Source organism: Amblyomma mixtum, chromosome 2 (genome assembly GCF_055824585.1).
Source record: "Amblyomma mixtum isolate Tamu chromosome 2, ASM5582458v1, whole genome shotgun sequence".
Lineage (NCBI taxonomy): Eukaryota > Metazoa > Arthropoda > Arachnida > Ixodida > Ixodidae > Amblyomma > Amblyomma mixtum.
Window position 1 is genome coordinate 215,528,517 of NC_143013.1, and position 17,832 is coordinate 215,546,348.

General features: G+C 45.9%; 1 non-coding gene across 1 annotated transcript; it reads left to right on the top strand.

Annotated features, from left to right (window-relative positions):
• The first annotated feature begins 16,624 nt into the window (after positions 1–16,624).
• TRNAT-GGU (transfer RNA threonine (anticodon GGU)) lies at positions 16,625–16,698 on the top strand. The gene has a single exon. It is a non-coding gene; the product is annotated as a tRNA-Thr (tRNA).
• Positions 16,699–17,832: the final 1,134 nt, after the last annotated feature.

Genomic DNA, 17,832 nt, shown 5'->3' on the forward strand with positions numbered 1-17,832 from the left:
ACTGCAATTTTGGAAAAAAACGGTTTTTTTCGTTTTTTTCAGACGAGGAAAAATGGAAAGAAACATCGAAAATTTCACAATGCAATTTCAAGGTTTTATGATTGCTTGCTTTTAGTTTAGGTTTTTGTTTCTGCTTTGAAAACCATTACAGCGTGCATCGTCGAATGATTGGAGAGTAGTCGTCATCGCCGGTGCCAGGTAGTGCCTTTAAAACGTTCGTGCTGCGAGTATGCGGGTTGAAGGCCAGGTCACATATAAGAACCAGGCTTGACTTAAAAACACACTAATACTTGAACTCACGGCTGAAGTAGAACAAAATGGCTGCAAATTATACAGTGCTACACACACGGCATAAATAACATAGGCTGCTGTGCACGTAAGCGGTTTTAGCCAAATACAAGCCTAGCTTCTTGATTTCCAACGTAGCAGAATACAGGACATCCGCAGGAATTTGATCCAGGACAGGCGTCTTCAGCATAGCATGTGACCCCATCTACCTGATGGCAAGGGCTTTGCACTAACCAGCCTCTAACTCGTCTGGCTTGCCGACTGCTGCAATACCACCATCATCCGCCAGCTGCGAACGAAACTTGTCACGTTTCGGAAACGTCCATACAAGGATTCGCAACAGGCTTTCAGGGGAACGCGTTCGAAAGCTTGTGTATGGGCAGTCGAACATAGCTTTGGACACAGCTTCAATCCATGCTGCTGCGCGTAGTGCCGCATCCAGCGACAGTGACTCTGAGTCCGATATGGAGTGACATATAGATCAGTTTTCACGTTCCCTTTCTCGGTGCAATAGAACAAGAAGTTCGTTCCACAAATATATTTATGTTTCCATATTCGCCTTAAGTGCAAATCATTATCTTCTCGATGCATAAGAACAAGTTCGTTTAACAATATGACATCTATGACTGCATATTCGACTGAACTTCGAAGTATTATTATTGATCGTTGTGCTATTGCAAATAAATCTGTTTTTGTCACGTTTTCTAAAATTTCCAATTTTTCATGAAAAAAACCCTGAAAAGAACGGTTTTTTTCATGCCATTCAAATTTTCTTGAAATTTTACATCTCTACTGCCGAGGATCCCGCAATGGCTAGAGCAATGGCTGTTTCTTCACCAACATGTGTGTGCTGAGTGCGTATAGTGCGCCCAGTTATGAATGTACCACATTCCGTGGTGACCACAGCTACCATCTTGTCAGCCGAAGAATCTGCTGCATCAACATATACCACAGAGGTATCATTAAGGAAACGTTTGCCTAATGATTTGGCTCTGTCTGCACGACGTTCAGCGTGGAAATCGGGGTGCATGTTCCGAGGTAGTGGAGGAATGACCAGAAGCTGGCGTATATGCTTGGGAAGGTCAGTTGTTGGTCCGCCTTGTCGTTCGTATGTTATGCCGAGTGTGGACAGAATGTGTCTGCCAGTTGGTGTGGCCGTTAGTCGTTCGTACTGCGAGACGGTTACCGCTTCAATAATCTCACTTAGGGTGTTATGAAGACCGAGACCTAAGACTTTCTCAGTCGCTGTGTGCATGTGTAGCCCAACTGCCTGTTTGACGCATTTTCTGATAATGGCTTCCACTTTCTCTTTTTCAGCTGACTTGAGATGTAGGTAAGGGCATACGTAAGCGATGCGACTGATCACAAAAGCTTGTACTAAACGGAGAGTATTGCTTTCCCTCAATCCCGAGTGGCGGTTACTAATGCGGCGAATGAGTCGCATAATTTGCTGCGAGGTTCCCTGAAGCTTCTGAATTACGTCACCATTGAAGCCGTGTTCTTGTAGAATTAGGCCCCAGATTTTAATTTTGGGTACTCGAGGAATGGGGACTCCGCGAATACTGAGTTCGATGGCCGGTGGGGGTTGCGCAAGGGATCTGATTTTGCGGAATATGAGAAATTCAGATTTGGCTGGAGAGCACCGCAACCCCCTGGGGTCTACATAGTTCCCCACGATATCGATGGCACGCTGGAGTCTCTCTTCGATTTCGGCATCACTGCCCTCGGCGGTCCACAAAGTGATATCGTCAGCGTAGAGGCTGTGGTGGAGTTGCGGGATCTGCGCTAATTGGTGTGGAAGTTTCAACATTGCAACGTTGAAGAGAAAGGGTGACAGGACCGATCCCTGCGGGGTGCCCTTGTTGCCGAGGGGGAAGTCACGCGAGTGGAGACCTCCTACTTGAAAATGCGCCTTTCTACCTGTGAGAAAGTCGCGGATATAGTTGAAGGTGCGGGCTCCCACCCCGAGTTCATGAAGGTTCTCCAAGATCGCATCATGTCTGACATTGTCAAAGGCCTTTTCCAGGTCGAGTCCAAGAATTATTCTGGTGTCCCGCGTTTTTGCCTCAATAATGTGATGTTTGAGCTGAAGCATTACATCCTGCGTAGAAAGTTTTGGTCGAAAGCCAATCATGGTTGGGGGTACAGCTCGTTCTCCTCCATAAACCTGTTTAGGCGGGTATGAACTACGTGCTCCATGAGCTTACCTACACAAGACGTGAGCGAAATTGGCCTGAGGTTCTCAAGGCTGAGTGCCTTCCCGGGTTTTGGAATGAGAATGATCTCTGCCGTTTTCCATATTTGTGGGATTGAGCCCTCCAACCAGCATTTCTGCATATACTCAGTTAGTGATTGTAGAGACTGTTCATCTAGGTTGCGGAGGATCTTGTTGGATACTGCATCTGGGCCAGAGGCGGATTTACAGTTTAGCCTGGCAATCTCTGCCCTAACCTCATCCACAGTAATCGGGGAGTCGAGCTGCGTGTTTTCCGGACCAGCATAATCTGGGAAGGCTTGGTAGGAGCATTGGCAATATATCTGTCTTTAAGTTCAAAGAAAAGGTCCTCTGGTGTGCCTGCGTATGCATGCACAAGCTTTTGCAGGTTCTGCCTCTGGGTGGTTTTGCTACCTGCAGGGTCAAGTAGATGACGGAGCAAGTTCCAAGTCTTAGAGACTCCCATATTGCGATCCATGCGGTTGCATATGTCCTCCCAGTTTTGCTGAGTAAGTTTGACCGCATGATCCTCGATCTCCTTGTTTAGCCTAGCTATTCTTCTGCGCAGATTGCGGTTCCACCGCTGTCGTTTGAGTCGGTTCTCTAGTCCTCGCTTTGCCTCCCATAGGTGAAGAAGCCGGCTGACCGCAATCTCCAGGTGGTCAGCCTGCTCTAACGTACGGGTGGCTGCCTTCGTATCTTGGCAAAGATCCTGTGCCCAGACATCTATGTCTAGTATATCGGGGATATCAGCTTCTCGGGCGGCCCTTTTAGCGCGGAACATGTCCCAATCGAAAAGGGTGGGAGCTCGAGCGCTACGACGCTTGGGGCCAGTTGAAGCCACTATTTCCAATATGTAGTGATCGCTGCCGTAATTTTGTTGACTGTTTATCCATGTTGGAGTGCCCGAATTTTTAGCAAAAGTCAGATCGGGAGTCGTATCCCTGGAAACACTGTTGCCGCAGCGGGTGGGGACTACTGGGTCTGTAAGAAGAGTCAACCCACACTGTTGTGCGGTGAGCCACAATTTTCGACCTTTAATGTCCTCCTGTGGGTACCCCCAAGCCGGGTGTTGCGCATTAAAGTCTCCCGTGAAAATGACGGGGTGATTGCCTGCAAGTTTCAGGGTCGCCTGAAAGAGCGGGCCAAAGCTTGCTTTCCGTAACTTTGGGCTGCTATAGACATTCAGCACAAACAGACTGTGGTCAGGTTTCCAAGGCGGAATTAATTCGACTAGCACGTGTGTGACATTTGTGACTGGGGTATCGTGCTGGACAACCGTAATATTTCGTTTGACGAGAGTCGTGACTCCAAGCGTGTCACCCCCCGATGAAAAGGATTGATATCCAGCTAGCTTGCTACTGGTTTGTGTCTCTTGTAGTGCGATTAAGTCCGGTCCGTCCCTATTGTGGAGGAATTGTTGGAGTACAGCTCGTTTGCGGTTAAATCCTCGGCAGTTCCACTGCCAGATGGTGTAGTTTGGTTGTGGCGCCATATTGGGCTAGTCTGATACCGCTTCAGAAGAAGCCGGTTTGCGAATTTTTACGGGAAAGAGCCTACTCTCTGCCTCCTGCTGCCAGGTGCCTAAGTTAAGTAATTCCTGCCGGTGTGTGCATAATTCTTCCATGATGGAAGTCATTGTAAGCTGCATTTGAATGAGGGTGTTGGTAGTCTGCGTTTGCGCTTCTTCAATTTTGTGAATGCTGTCGGCTAGCTTTTGGTCTTCGGAGAGGGAACCGCCCGCTTTTCGCTTAGGCGGGGGCGCCCGCGGCGATTCAACATGCATGTCCGCTCAGGCGGAGGTAGAAGGGGTAGGTTTATTGGCGCCAACGGTCATAGGCGGTGACCCAGTCTGCATTTGTTGCTGTTTTAGAGCGGCATTTTCTTTCTTTAGTTCCTCCACCTCGCGATGTAATTTCCCTACCAGCACTTTCAGGTCTGCTAGCTCAGAGGGGTTGGAGTTAGATTTCTGGGAGGCTTTATCTGCCCAGCCTACCTTTTGCGTGCCGACGGCGTCCTGGTTCAAACCGGGGTTCCGTGGCTGGTGTGAAGGAGTCCTGGATTTGGAGGCGGACAAGGCTCAGTGTAGTAGTAAAAGCAGCGAAGTGGTCGGAAAGATTTGCTCATATGTGCAACAATCAGAATAGATGGAAGCAAGTACTGATTTCTGGCACAAAAAAATTCTTAGTTGCAAAATTTCTCCTCCACCCTACACTTGAAATGTGTTGGACGGATGGTTGTTTTGCGTACTGAATCCTTTTCCACCTTCCTTACGCGTTTCCTGTTTCTAAGTATTCATACAGGTTCATTGAACCTGATACCCCTACCTTAACGTAGCGTACTGCTCACGGACAGCCTTTTTTTTACGCAGTAGACTCCAGCTGACCTTAGAAACATCGGCATGTCTTACAAGTTACCTGCAATTTATAAAAAATGTTATTTTGTCACATCAGCGCATCTGCATAAAAAAATAATTTAGGCGTTTCAAGCATCTCCTATGATAATACGGAATGCATTTATTTTCGGTTCACTATTCCTATTGAAAACCAAGGATTGCGTCCATATATTCTTAAAGCGCGCTTCAATAATGAAAAAAAACCGATAGGATTAACATTTAGGACGAACATTACTGCGAAACGCTGTCTGCCCAACCCCGTAGCCCCTAGTGTTAAAGTTTGCGAGGACGCTGTTTATTCGTTTGCACTCGTTAAGTAGTGGCCGGTTCCGTAATAAAATTGGAGAACACACTTAAGCTCCGCCTTAAGGGTATGATGCAATGGCATAATAGGTAAATGCCCTTATATGCAGAAGGTCATTCACTACTTTACATTCATGAATCCCTGGCAGTCCTCATACCCCTCCTGGCGCCGTTGCAGTGGTTGAGCGATGCGCCAGTGCCCTGTGAAGGCACATGTTCCCAGAGGTGGGCACTGTGCGACCCAGGTTGCTCTTTCCGAGCGACCAATCATCAACTGCCACCTACTGCGGTGGGCAGTTTGCTCCCTATCCGGTGGGCAGGTTGTGATGACACTGCAAGGTCATGCAACCTACGCGCCCCATTTGGTTGCTGGTTGCTCTCTGGGGACCAACTGTCACAACCTTCCCCGTGGTTTTTCGCTCACAACACTGACACCGGATATTTTGCGTGATGAGGTCTTTAACACTCTCGTTCTGAAATACGCACATGGTCAAGGAGGCTGGTATGCCGGACGCGTCGCTCTTACGCTGGCGATGCTCCAGAACATATCGTACATTCATACGGCGACGTTATTTGGTGCGACTAGAAAGCATAGTGGCTTCGTGTTCTCCGTCACGGATGGCTTCATTTTCTATTGCTGACTATTCTTCTTCCGCCTGCGAGAGCCACAAACCAACGATTTGACTGCGGTTAAAATGGCGGTCCTGTGTGTGTTATTCCCGAAGAGCTAAAGCATCGCGCGACCTCCTGTCTAAGCTGCAGAGGAGACAAAGCCGATCCGCTCTTGAGGGGCGCGCTTTCAGCGTGTTTACTGCGCTATGAAGGAGCACGTAATGGCTATCGCGGGTGAGCTGCGCAAAAAAAACTCTTCTCTGTAAAGCACTTTATAAACAGCAATGTGCACAACATCTGGCACACTGCATTCATACAAATTTCTTCAATCATTGACACATTCCGCACAAGGAACCATTCGCTAACCCCCCTAATCATGTAAGATCACAACACACACATGTAAACAAGATCTCGCACCAGTGTTCTTTTTCTTGCCACTGCTTCGAAAATTTCTAAAATCTTCATTGTATCAAGATCGCAACCTGAGAAAGTGTCACAAGAAAACTCTAGGTGAAGACAAAATCTTTTAAGACGTTAAGTTGCGCGTAAGGTCCCCTGTATAATTCAAAACTTATGCGCACAAACACTTTGGATCCGATACTGTATCTCAGGCCTACCAGGCGAGTATTTCCAGCAACCCTTTGATATGCAGTTGCCATGCCATGAGGCGAGGAGCCTTTTTCCGGAGATCAGGTTTGCTTCCCATCCCCCTTCCTTTCATATTTAAGTTCGGAAGAATGGAAGGTTCGCTGACTTGAGTTCACATTCGACATATTAACGACAACACTGCGATCAATATGAACTTACACCTTCATTAAAAGAAACACGAATATTTAGGAAAGTTAAGAACAACACACAAACGCAGTGTAAATTAAAAGTAAGGTAAGATCAAAATGAACTTTGAACATAAAAAAGGCAAAAGCCGCACGTGCGCAAGCCAGTCGTGGCCTGTGAGCGTGGTTATTTTTAGTCTGTTAGTGAAGAACTTGCAAAGTAGATCTCGCTGCGTTTTCTTCGCCTGGTATTTTTTGGAGCGTCAAGGAACGCTATCCTATGCTGAATGAGCACACACAATGGCACACACGGAGTCTAAGTGGAAAAAAACAGTGACATTAAAGGGGCACTAAGGAAAACTCCATCCAATAACTGCTGTCTGTATAAACTGACTCTATAGGTCGTTCAGTTCATATTGACGCTTGTCCGGCAGGAAAAAGGTGATTTGTCGGCGGAATAATTCTATCTTAAAATACTCGAGCCAATAAATTAAAACTCCCCATATCCTTCCTGAAATCTAGAAGTTGTCACCGTTTTGAAGCGACTGCCTGAGTCGTGTACCCTCTGAGATGCGCGATGAAATCGCTGTCGAGGCAAGCATTTAACTTTCTAAATCGGCTGGTGATTGCTACAGCAGTATTTCGTCTTGTGGTCTTTCCTAACTTATAAAGCCTCTTATTTGGTCAGAGTGCTCGCTTGGTGATTACAACTCCACACTCTATGAAAACAAGCCCACATTTTTCTCCTCTGTCTCCATAGTATTAGAAAAAATTCTCTCGATGGGTACATCCGACCTGTACAGACATGTCATACACACTGTCAAACACGATGCTTAAATACGGCGCCCACCTGTCACCTGTTCATTAACTTTCAAGAAGGGCGAAACAACTGCATAGCTCCCCTTAGAAAAACTCAGTTCGATATGATGAAACTACTACTGCGTCTCAAACGCACCAAGGTATTGCGAAAATTATTTTTTAAGCGGGTATACCCGCGCCCACATGTCGCTTCCCAGAGCTCCGGAAGCGAACACGCGCACAGGTGCTGGCTAATGATGAGCTTAGTCTGCACACGCACTTCAAGAATAGTCTCAGAGAACCCTGCGTCGATCCCCGCACTTCTAAAATAGGCGCGCGGTGCGAACTCCTCCCTCTTCCATCTACTTCACTCCCCGCTTCTCTCGATGGGGAACGTGGTGGTCGCGTTCTTGTTCAAGGATCTCCCCTGTGCGTGCTTTTCTCATCAAGTGAGGGCGTTCAGTACGTGCTTACAACACATTCTACTCGCACACTTGGAGTTCCCTACTCCTAGACTACGCCTCTCAGCGTTTCTCCCACTCAGGATTCCTTACCTGCTGCCGGGGAAGTGCAGGAAACCTTGGACGGCCGTAAACAGGCTATGTAGGGACAGCCCTTCTGCGTACGCAGCAATTAGCTGAGAGCATCTCTGTTTCTCGTCCGCCGGTCTCCTGCCGCCATCTCTCGCTGCACTTGTAAGGAAAGGGGGCATCTCTCTGTCAGGCATGCTGTCTCAGTGTGACGCCTTTAACGGCGGCTCGAAGAAAGAAGGAAGCAATACTTTTAGCTGCCCGTTTTTGCTGTCAGCGTAACGCTTGCTCAGCTAACTCGGTAACGATGAGGAAAGAGCTATCTTCCTTCTAAATCAGTAGTTCTAATACACTGAAGAACGCAGTCCTCTTTTGTGGAGCGAGTATTGTACAACATCTTAACTGATACATTACCAGCGGGAGATTTCGTGCGGCAGGCAACACTTCTCTTCTTCGTTTCTTCACAGCCAACGTTATTTTCGCTTTATTTCCTTCAATTTGCGTCTTACACCGACTGCGAAATGAAATATGAGATCATGATAGATGCTAGCTTAAACAGCAGTAAACTGTTATTACTGTCACAGCGTTGTTATGGTAGCTTCATTCTGAGGGCACTTATCTCAAAAAACCGCATTCAAGCATTCGAAAAGTCACCCATGGACAGATAATTTCAACTCTCAGTCGCTGAATTTTATTTATTTATTATTTATTTATTGTACACCTCAAATGCCCCTGAATAGGGGTATTACATGAGGGGAAACAGTACAAAAAAAAAATGAATCTGAAATGAATGACATGGGATTTAAAACAGAACATTTTCAATGGCTTTTTTAAAATGGACGGGGCTGGTGTGGAGTGCGGCATCGGCAGGCAGGCCATTCCAGTCTACTGCAGTCTGGGAAAAGAAGGAATGAAGGTGCGCAGTGGTGCGTGCGCGGGGGGGATAAACGGCTTTGCTGTGACTGGTGCGAGGAGACACGTGATGAGCTGGTTTTAGATCTGCAAGGGATGAATGATAAAACTTGTGGAAAAGGATTAGTCGGCAGATTTTGCGTCGCAGCTCGAGGTCAGGCAGGTTAGCTCTTGATTTCATGGCAGTCACACTAGAATGATAAGAGTAGTCTGAATGGATGAATCTAGCAGCACGGTTTTGCACTGATTCAAGTGCTTTAGTTAGATAAGAAATGTGAGGGTCCCAAACTGCGCATGCATATTCCAGCTTGGGACGAACCAACGTTATGTAGGCGAGAGTTTTAATAGACGAAGAAGCTACTGACAAATTACGTCGTAAGTAAGACAGGACACGATTAGCTTCATTAGTAATGGCAGTGATATGGGTGGACCAAGAAAGATCATGCGATATGTTAATTCCCAGGTACTTACATGTTGATCTCGGAGAAATAACGGAACCGCAAAGTACGTAGCAAGGAGTTGGGTAAGTGCGTCGCCGATGAAAACAAATTAAGAAGTTTTTTTCGCATTCAAGGACATTAACCATGTTTTGCACCAAGTTTCTATGTGTGAAAGGTCAGTTTGGAGGGCATGAGCATCGGCTTGATGGTTAATAGGACGGTAAATAATGCAATCGTCGGCAAATAGGCGAATGGAAGATGAGATGTTTGAAGCAATGTCATTTATATATATTAGAAAGAGTAGAGGACCAAGGACAGTACCCTGAGGCACACCTGAAAGTACGGGCGACCTGGAAGAGGCGGTATTGTTAGCATACACAAACTGCTGGCTGTTAGTTAAGAAATCACATATCCATTCATATATGCGCATACGTGCGAGGCCGTAGCTTAGTGTAAAGAAATGAAGACCATTTGCCACAGCTATACCGGTAGTCATTTCTCAGGAACACCTTGACATCATTTTCAGATGATTCATACAAAGGTGTACACTAATTCTTTACGGCCGCCTTGCGGGGCTCAATATATTCTAACGGGCACTACACCATGTATTGACACGTGCGCCGCATTGCGGCAAGCACTAAAAACATCCGTGTTAGATAGCTAGTTGGGAAAGTTCGTGGTACCATGGCGCTTTTCAGCCGCTGATCCCTATGCGCCATAAAAAGTCATCATCATCATCTTGGAATGTGTGCTCAAATAGCGTAACAATGATGGCACACCAAACAGCAGATGAAATGATACTGGTGATCGGTTTACTATTACCAAAACACAAAGCTTAATAAGCGCTTTTGCGCAACGCGTAATGCAAGCCTCCGGGCATCAGAAATCACGCTGTCAAGGTGAAACGTTCTTAGTCTTGGTTTGGCTTATTGGGGTTTAACGTCCCAAAGCAACTCAGGCCATGAGGGACGCTGTAGTGAAGGGCTCCGGAAATTTCAACCACCTGGGGTTCCTTAACGTGCACTAACATCGCACAGCACACGTGCTTCTAGAATTTCGCCTCCATCGCAATTCAGCCGCCGCGACCGGGGTTCCTAGTCTTGTAAGGAGAAAGATGACTAATGCATCATTTCCAACGCCCACTGATGGCATACGGTTCAGAAACTTCTGCTTTGAACTTATGTTTGTTGAGGAAGAAAGCAAAGGTTCTCTCGATGTTTGGCACGCAACCGAAACTATTGAAACTGGTGGCTAAACCTTAAAATAAATAAAACCTCAAAGTGTGACGGAAAACAACACTAGCACTTGAGCCATGCTAAAAGCGTGGACAAGCGTTAGCAAAAATTAGTCTTCAGACATCACGTTTAAAAGCCGTATTATTAACGTGCACGTGCGCGGAGGAGTTTTCTACCCGAAATAATAAACCAATAATGCACTGAACATTTTGCAGCCTCCGCACTGCAATTCATGCCAGCGCCATCGATAAAGCAGGTTTAGGTGGTTGTTTGTCCTGTACGGGAGCCTGAACGAAATCGTGGCCCGAAGGACACCGAAGTAATCGCTAGAGTTACTCGAACGACTAACGAACTGCTAATGCAAAAAAACTGCCATTCAGATTACGTCATCCAGCTGTAACACTTCCCTGTAACGGTATCGCTTAGTCTTTTCTGACCGATTCGCAGCCTTCCGGCAGTCATGATTTCCCAGTCTTAATTCTTCAGCCTACACATGCATGGATGGGTGTAAGGAGTGTCCGCTTTGAAACGAGGTAGCGTTATGGTAGTGGCAGCTTTACAAACATGTTCGATAACTTTGTCAAAATTAAATGTCCTATCTGGAACTTCTTCCTTTTTAAATAAATATTCTACTCACCTCTGCGCTTCACTAATCAGCCATCCAGAACGTGCATCGTTAGATCACTGCCCTCCTTGAAGCCAGCAATCCTCCAATCATTTTTATTAACGTCTCCGGGCTAGGCACGTCGCATGGCGGCAAATAATAACAATATATCAAGTGATGGGAGCACACTAAAGAGCGCTCGTTCCTATTCGTTCTCTGCCAAAAGCACCTGATACGCCGTTATCTTTTTTAACTTTCTTCTCTCTATTCTAATCTCTCGGCATTAAATAAAAAAAAGGAGTTGTGTCACTCGATGCGTTAGCGTTGCGTTTCATTCGCGTTGGATGGAACATGAATTCTCAATATACATTTTCCCTGTCTTCTTTTTCAACACGAAACAATGAATGACGCGAAAATCATATACTATCTACCATGGCTGGCGCACATTTAGGTTGCATATTCAGACGCTTTTCGGCATAAATTTCCGTCTAAAAAGCAGTGAGATGAGCCCTGAGGTGAAACCGGAAGCTGAGGCGTGGTAGTTTGAGAATGCAGAAGTGCGCTCGTTCAAACCAGAATTTTGTCTTCCCACGAAACGACATCAAATTGTAAGACAGAAAAATATTAGCTGAATTGTTTTCCCTTTTTTTTTCATTGTGCTTTACTTCCATATCAGTGCAGCACATCAGACCGCAGACATCAAAACCTCCCATTTTACTCATTTTTTTTTAATTTTAATACAGATGCCCATCGGACGCCACTTGTGCAAGTGCCGCATATAACACCGAGATGCCCTCTTCTTTGGTCAGGACACTATATTTCAAAACTGTCGAGAAATGTCGCTTTACCTATAGCCAAAAATTAGATGGAAATGAACTAAATTGTGCATCGTTATAATAATACTTACAGAGGCATAACTGAAGCTGCAGAGAACCAATTTTACTGCTTACTTTAAAAGACCTGTATTCTAAATTATTCCTTTCATCTAGCTTCAAATACACTTTGTTGCTTCTTTTCTATGAACCCGAAGGCTACTGGGTGCTGATGTTTACAACTGTGCCATAACAAACGCTTCAATTAACATGAGGATTTCTATGCGCGCCCTATATTCAGCACCATAACGACCACTCTGGCCTTTCGCCACCTTTCCGGAGCTGAAACAAACCTGTGCCGCGCGAAACCATCAACAGTCTACATAACACGTGACTAAGGATACATTTGCTAAATTGTAAAGACATAAGAGGCACACAACACTGCTTCCTCTAAGCGCCGCACTTAGGACTGAACCTAACTTGCCGTGTATTCAGTTCCGCGGCTAAAGCCCACGTCAAGCCCCGTGTAATCTCGGTCCTCGTGAGAGTGCATTATCAGTTGACAGCATCCTGGCTTCAGAAATGCCTACGACAGGCCTCCGTGCCTTCTTTTCTCCGTAGTAGCAAGCCATAGTACTGTGCAAACAGCAACATGACTGATGAGGGCCTCCTGTGCACGCAGTGACGCGTCACGGTACTATCCGCCGAAACAGTCGCCGGCACATCGCCACCGCGACAGCCACCGAACCGCTGAGCTCCTCCGACGACAGCATCAGAGGAAGGAGCGGCTCTCCATGTTGCTCTAACCACCCGGCCCAAGCTCTCGCCGCCCTTCTTGTCCGCCTCCTGAAAATGGGAATCGACGCACTGACGCGACCCGACGGTCCGCGTTGCTGGCAGCCCTTGCTCTTGGGTGAGTTGGTTTGGGACGCGCGCGACTGGCATCGCAAGAGCCCAAATGAAAGCCGCACTCGTCCTCACAGCAACACACAGTACTCCCCCCCCCCCTTTCATCGAACGAGTCGCTCCGGCTCTTTTTTATCTGCTTATTTTTCTCATAGTTCTCATTAGATATTTTCTCGCGTCTGTTTTCTGTGGACGTTTCTGGTACCAACGCCTGTTTTACCCGTGCTTACCTGTGCTTACTCAATCCTTTGCGCACATTTGGCTCTCGGAGTTCTCTGTCCCTCTGCATTTGTCGAAGAATCTAGCTGCTTGCAAATGTTTTGCCTTTTGCAGGCTCCTGGCGTTGCATTCTGTGAGTGTAGGACTCTTGATCAAATATTTATCCCGCCGGCTTCTGTTAGCTGAAAATCTATAGAAATCCTGTATTTCCAATATTGGGTGAATTATAATTTCTGCTCTAAGGGAAAAGGAAAGCCTACAGCTGAAAACAGGAGACACACCATTCTCAGGCACGCGTAGTGGAATACCCCATCTTCATTTTAGCCGCCGCGGTGGCTCAGTGGCTATGGTGCTCGGCTGCTGGCCCGAAAGACGCGGGTTCGATCCCGGCCGCGGCGGTTGAATTTCTTTGGAGGAGAAATTCGAGGCCCGTGTACTGTGCGATGTCAGTGCACGTTAAAGAACCCCAGGTGGTCGAAATTTCCGGAGCCCTCCACTACGGCGTCTCTCATAGCCTCAGTCGCTTTGGGACGTTAAAACCCCATAAACCAAACCAAACCATCTTCATTTTCATGAGCTGGAGCGTACTCGCAAAAATACTTATTATTGCAGAGGAAGATACAAGAGTGGTTATGCGTATCACGAATTTTCCAATGCGTATTGATAGCGTGTGTTCATATGCTTACTGTTTATCTTCAGTTTTAGTCTATAAATTTTTTAAGGAACAAATTCTGTTCAAGTAACATTTGGCTTGTCTATAGGTAAGATCTGAATGACAGATGTGCTTTGCTCTAAAAAAAAGGTACTTGTGTCCTTAAAACGAATGTCGCGTGCCATGGAGTCATGTTTCCTTTTTCTAAAGAACTGACAAGATGTCCTGAAAATTCCAAGCAGTGGTTTCGTGAAAAAAACTGTTTAGTATACAGCCATGAATACTTTAAGCTTAAAAAGTTGTTAGTTATTACTAGTATCTGAACACTTCATTGTGCGGATCTCGCGTTTATAGAAAATATTAGATTATAGAAATTTCAGAATTTCAGATTTATTTTTTGGCAGCATATCACTGGTTGTTTTCCTTTACAAGCTGATTATAATATTTCTTTTTCACCCATATTCCTCTAGATTCGCCTAAATGACTTTATTTGGGCCCTCGACAGCACACTGATCATTCTATTTCCGCTTTCCTTCAGATATAATCTATATGTTTGCAACTCTCTATGATTTGTGCTCAACAGCTCCGGCCTGCAGTTATCTGCTTGAAACGTTAACCAGGTTGTGCTGGCGCCGCATCGGCTAGAATTTATTTAATTAATCTATGGTTTAGCTATTTGTAATGTTACATGCAATGCCTTACTCCATCCCTAGCAACACTGTCCTCGATCTCCTTTCGCGTGTTTTTAGGCACGAATTTCACGCCGCAGAAGTGAGCACCGTCGGTTTGCATGGTTATGCTTCCATTTAACATTTACATGCCTGGGACTGATGCCGTGACTAGACAACACTTTGCAGCTCCTACAATATACTCGTACTTCGTTCATCTGTACACATGTCCCCGCATTGGGGCTCCACTCCTTCGACATAGGCAGCACCAAAAGGTGAAGGCGAAGTTTGCACAACTGCATTTCCAGGCGGCGTCCAATCTATGGATAGACTTGCTTATATCACAACTGTGATAAGCAACAAACCGTTAATAAATCACTCAAAAACATTCAAGCCTCTGTATATGTCGATAAGCCATCCTGCTATCACTGGATGACATCTTGCTAAGGAGCTTTTTCAGATCCAAAAGTCGTTAACTGCGCCTTTATCTTCGTTTGTCTCAGGAAATAAAGCTGAAGGGCTTCAACGTAACGGAGGCGTTAGTAGTCGCTTTTTGGCCCCTTCCAGATTTCGCTCTTTTTAAGGACATTTCATTTGAAAAAGCACTGGTAATTAAAAATGAACAAAACGCAATGTATTTTAGGTACGACCGACCTTTTCCAGGGAAGAAAAAGTGCGTGGTCTCGGGACCGGCGCACCGTGGTTCGAGCTGGGCTGTCTGTTTTCACAGCAGCTGTAGGCGAACTGCGCGTTCAAAATTGGGAGAAAATTAAATATACCAAGCGAAAAGTGGCAGCAATTCAGTCGGCTTTATAAGCTGGTGCATCTTTGATGAGCGTTTCGAAACGGGTGGCGTTTAAGTAAAAATAGAGAGAGAAAAGAAAATCCTCCACTCTTAGTGAATAATTTACTGGCACGGCCAGTATTGTGCAGAGTAGGTAAAACTGCGACAATGTTATTAGCGGACACTTTTATTGCCCTGATCGGGCTGCTATAGAAATGTGGCCCAGGGAAAACGATTTTCGCTTAAGCAAACTGTATGTTGGATTTGTCACCACGCTGTAGTAGGCATCTAGGTGAAGGGATCAGTAGGGGGGCGGATCAGTAGAGTTGGATGTCAACGACCTAAATGCTGAGTTTTCTCCACATTCTCGGTCTAGTTACACTTATAATGCGATTGTATTTTTCAGCGACAGTTGTGTAACAGAATTTCTGAAGTGTAAATAGTGTCAATACGGTATGTCGGTAATTAACTCTTTCGCGTGCTGATTGTTACGGGGTTTAGCGTCCCAAAGCGACTAAGGTATGAGAGACGCCGTAGTCAAGAGCTCCGGAAATTTCGACCACCTGGGGCTTCTTTAACGGCCACTGACATCGCATAGTACACGGGCCTGTAGAATTCCGCCTTCATCGAAATTCGACCGCCGCGGCCGGCATCGAGCCCGCCTCTGGTATGCGTACTAGAAAGAAGGCACATTCAAAAATGTTCCATCTTTGCTCACGTGATTGTTGTGAGTCTATATTGGGAAGTGCCTTCCTACTGAACACCATCGAAAAAAGGATGCAGATTTGGGGTTCAGTTACGACATTCGTCTCGCGTTCAAGGTGCCCGCGGTTCGAAACCCTGTGCTACCGCAATTCTCCACCCGATTATAAGAATAAAAACAATGTGATTGTTCATGTAAGTAAAAAAAACAGGCCTGGTGTGCGCCTTGATCCGTGCAGACAGAGCCCACGACACAGCCTCTCATCGGAATAGGATTTGGCCACCTTCTACTATACACACGAATTGCCGCCTGGCGCTCAGTTTTCCCCAGTTGGGCAGCAGCTGACGAAGGCGACAGTCGGACCTGTGGTGCAGCGAAGGGTGTTAAGAATCCCTCCATGAGGGCATTTCGCCATTGGGAAAAGTGGTAGCAGATGTCGCAACACGTAGTAAATTGGAGGTTAGTGCGAGAGGCCTTTGCACAATATTCCACATAGTTAGGCTGCTGATGGTGACAATAAGGTTTGGGGCGAGGTTTTGCTTAAAAAGTTTGCTACGTATTCACTTCTTTCTTTAATAAGGGAGTAACTACTCATTGGCATCCACCCAAGCGCAGCCAAACACCTAGTTGGCTGCGCTTGGGTGGATGCCAATGAGTAATTACTCTCTTATTACAAATTTACTCTACCTTGGGGGATTCCCCTAAACATTTGCCCAACACTGTTCCCACTTCGAGTTATTGATCAATTCGCTCTCGCCCTACCATGAGCTTGCCGTCCTGGTTAGCTCAGTTGGTAGAGCGACTGCTCCGGTGAAGGGGTGGTCCCGGGTTCGAACCCCGGACCAGGAAGAATTTTTCTGTAACTACGAAATTTCTGAGAAATCTGTATAGCTTTCCTTTGTAGCCGTATGGCTGCGCTCGGGTGGATGCCAATGAGTAATTACTCCCTTATTACAAATTTACTACACCTTGGGGGATTCCCCTAAACATTTGACCAGCACTTCTTTCTTTCTTATGTTCTTGGCGCTTTAAACTGGCACATTTTGAAGAGGAAGTGACCTCCCAGTATACATTTCAATAAATATCAGAAAAACAGCTTGAACCAATTTAAACGAACGAAATCATGCAATCGCACACCTTAGCAAAGCTTCGGTTGACGTTTACAATCATAACGGTCAGAACCGGCTGCGTCTCCTTTCGGTTCAGTTCTGATTTGTGCACCGAAATAAAACAAACGGGGCATAAGTAGTTGAAATCTCCGGAGACGTCACCTGAGCTCCGCACGGCACTCCCGCCAAACTTCTCTGGTTAAAGCAACTGATTCAGATTAAAATGCCCACGTTCCATTCTCAGCACAGAAAAAATATTTTTGTTATGCTGCACCTTTTACGCACTTCGTTTTTTAGAAAGTAAGTAAGGAAAATGATTGTCATTAAAAACCTCTGAGCAAGGACGCACATGCCCATGTAACCGCTTTTCAACATAACAGGATAAAACAAAAGTCGAGAGTACCGTCATTTTCCGCTCATTTTTAGTTATGTTGACGAAAAAATTTCCAGGACTCTTCTGAACCAAAAAACTAAAACCGCGAAGTGCAGTTCGGCCGAAATAGTTTACTAATTTCTGGCATCACTTCCGTTCAGATTCATAGTGAATCATTGTTTGCGTATGAAATCAATTTGTTCGGCATATCATACAAATGCAGTTGCCGAAGTCATGAATTGTACTGGGGTCACTTCAATAAATGTTGTCACGTAGTGGTGAGGCAGTCTGCCAGCCAAGAAGTCGACAAAAAGTGCTTCCAAAAGAAACTTTTTATTAGGTGGCCCTGCGCCCACAAAGAACTGAATAATTGGGCGGCGTTGTAGCGACAAGCGTTCTCGGCCGCCGTCGAACAAAATTCCCGCCGCTCTCGCCCAAAACGAGGTTCTAAATAACCAAAACAATCTGGAATAACGTAGAATAGGTTGTGCCTGCGCCTGA